The sequence below is a fragment of the Peromyscus californicus genome, unplaced genomic scaffold (genome assembly GCF_007827085.1).
Source record: "Peromyscus californicus insignis strain IS unplaced genomic scaffold, ASM782708v3 Scaffold_6__1_contigs__length_162567912, whole genome shotgun sequence".
Classification (NCBI taxonomy): domain Eukaryota; kingdom Metazoa; phylum Chordata; class Mammalia; order Rodentia; family Cricetidae; genus Peromyscus; species Peromyscus californicus.
This window is the reverse complement of record NW_026294584.1, coordinates 143,510,735-143,513,605: the sequence shown is the minus strand read 5'-3', so window position 1 is coordinate 143,513,605 and position 2,871 is coordinate 143,510,735.

Genomic DNA, 2,871 nt, shown 5'->3' with positions numbered 1-2,871 from the left:
CTTAACCAACAAATACAAGTTAAGACAGAAAGTGAATAAGGTACAGCATTCTGGACTCAACAAAATAGGATAAGAAATGGAATATTTTCTCTGAATCTGTCAAATGTTAATAGACTGGACATTGTTAATGTAATTCTTAATTATATATATTATATATGCTTATTGTACTTATTGTATATAGTTTTTCTTATATTAGTTGTAACCTTTTATTATTTTTAGACAAAAAAGGGAAATGTGATTTTATTTTGTGTACCCTAATTTTGTGTACCCTTTTTATTGTGTACCCTAATAAAGCTTGCCTGAGGATCAGAGGACAGAGCCAGCCACTAGATTAGACATAGAGGTCAAGCAGTGGTGGCACACACCTTTAATCCTAGCACTCAGGAGGCAGAGATCCATCTGAATCTCTGTGAGTTCAAGGCCACTCTGGACTACATGAGATTGACTCAGTCTAGGAGAGAAAACAGAGCCAGGCAGTGGTGGCGCACACCTTTAATCACAGTAAGTGATTAAAGAATTATTCCTTAATCCCAGAAGTGATAGCTGGGCAGAGAAAGGTATATAACGTGTGAGGAGACAAGAACTAGAGGCATTCAGTCAGAGGATTCATGGAGTCAGCGAGGTAGGATGTGGCCATGGCTTGCTCTGCTTCTCTGATCTTTCAGCTTTTACCCCAATGTCTGGCTCAGGGTTTTCTATTAATAAGACCATTTAAGATTCAAACAACAGTCCTGGGCATGGTGGTACCCACCTGCATCCCAACACTAGGATTGTGGAAGTGGGAGCATCCCTGGGAGTTTGATGATAGCCTAGGTTACAAAGAAGTCCCAGGTTTGTATGAGCTATATGGTGAGATTATGTTGGGGGAGTACATGATTTTTTTTTTAAATAACCAAATAGGAAGGTTAGAGTTGGAAAGCAAAGTAAAGAGAAGCTCAATGGCAGATTTGAACTGATTGAATAATTTTTTTAAGGTAAAGATGGGTTAACTGAAATTATCAAATCTGAGAAATAATAAAGAAAATAAAAATGAAGAAAATATTGTCTCTGAGAGCTGTGTGATAGTAAGATACATGTCAGCATCATGTTTCTGAAGAGAAATGGAAGGAAAGGGAGAAAAAAAGTATATGAAAAACTGACTACCACATATTATGAAATTTAATGAAAACAATAATCTCTACATCCAGTAAGCTCAATAAACCACATATAAGATATCCTAAGAGATTCAGCACTAAACATACACAGTATTAAAAATGATGACAAAAAGTTTACCTTAGAGATTAGCATAATGCCTCATATCTGTTGTCCCAGCACTTTGGAGGCTGGAGCAGGAAGTTATTTTGTTGTTGTTTGAAACGGTATCTCACTGTGTGGCCCTGTCTGTTCTAGAACTCACTTTGTAAACCAACCTGGACTTGAACTCACTGAGATCTGCGTGCCCCTGCTTTCCAAGTTTTGGGATTAAAGGTGTTGCACTAGCATGACTAGCTAGAGGCAGAAAGGCTAAATGACTCAGGGTGAAGCAGTTTGCACTAGAAGAAAATAAATTGACATATTGAAAATTCAAAGGCTAAAAATTAGCAATGAGAATTTTATATCCATAGAAACTATCTTTCAGAATGTAAAACATAACCAGAAAAGTAAAAGCTATAAGGATTAGATACTAGATGACCTGTCTTACAAGAAATATTGGAATCCTTCCATACAGGCTACTGTATAGTAACTTCAACTAACTAAAAAGATATTTAAGATTAAAATACATTTCTGTAGTAAATTAAAAGATAATATGAAGAGAAATTATATCTCTATTTCCCCTAACTTATTAAAAGAAAACTGTGTAATGCAACAATTTAAATTTTTTAAGTATTGTACTTTAAACTGGCACAGATCTATGATATATAAAATTGGAATATGTGGAGCTGGGGAGGTTGCTCAGTGGGTAAAGAACTTGTCATCCAAGCTTGAGGACTGGTTTTCAGATCTCTAGTACCCTCATCAAAGTTGGGTGTGTATAAATATATTCAGTAAGTTGTATGTAACAAAGCCAATTTAACTATACAACAGTGATAAATTGGTTCCTAGGACTTAAGATCTCCTCAACCCTTGTTTTTTTTGTTTTTTGATTTTTGTTTTTGCTTTTTGTTTTTTGGTTGTTTGGTTGTTGTTGTTGTTTTAAACTTAGTTTAAACACCAGGCATAAATTCCCACCTCAAAACTAGCCAGAGTGGCTGATTACCTCCATATCACGTGTACCACTATTGCATCAGTGTGCACATCTTGCTGGCAGGTTGGTATTGTTCATACGGTTCAAAGCAGGATGATATCATTGTTGCCTTTTCTCATCCTCAGCTGCCTGTACAGCAACTTCTATAAAGACAAAAACTAGGCAGCAAGGGAAAAGCTTCCCACTTTGCAGCTTGATTTTACTACATCTTGTTATGGAAGTGTGTGGTTTCTTCAGCACCAGGGTCTTATCAATTAGTTCTAGGGTGAAATCAATTGGATGGTAAGAACCTGTGTTGTCTTGGGAGTCTCTGGGGTCTCTCTAACCAATGACTCATAATGAAGGATCACATATCTGGAGCTGGTATTTTTGTTTAGCTATCAATGGTTTCCAGGAACAACATTATTTTGATTTGCACTATTATCTCCCTTCTAACACTTTTTAAAACTTAGGCTTTAAAAACTGTCTTGCAAAGTAGTTGGTTTCCATATGACTTTTTTATATACTCCCACTTCATGTCCCCCACTCCTCCCAATATCATCCATACTTAAACCATTCCAACCCCAATTTTCTCCCTCCCTATTTACATATCATATATATTCTATTATTCTCCTCCATTTAGACAAACCCCAACTAATGGCCTCTTT